This window comes from Sciurus vulgaris (genome assembly GCF_902686455.1).
Source record: "Sciurus vulgaris genome assembly, chromosome: X".
NCBI lineage: Eukaryota > Metazoa > Chordata > Mammalia > Rodentia > Sciuridae > Sciurus > Sciurus vulgaris.
The window spans coordinates 74,359,239-74,359,583 of record NC_136471.1 but is presented as its reverse complement, the minus strand read 5'-3'; positions in this window follow the sequence as shown (position 1 = coordinate 74,359,583).

Below are 345 nucleotides of genomic sequence, written 5' to 3'. Positions count from 1 at the left end.
ACATCCCTGTACATCAAACAAATCCTTCTCAATTTCAGGATTCACATAGACCACAACACAATAATTCTGAGTGACTTTAATGCACCGCTGTCACCACTAGATAGATCTTCCAAACAAAAACCAACCAAAGAAACCATAGAACTCAATAACAACAATCAATAACCTAGACTTAATAGACATATATAGAATATTCCATTCATCAATGAGCAGATTCACTTTCTTCTCAGCAGCACATGATACATCCTTGAAAATAGACCATATGTTATGCCACAAAGCAGCCCCTAGGAAATGCAAAAAAAATAGAGATACTGCCTTGTGTTCTATCAGATTATAATGGATGGATAG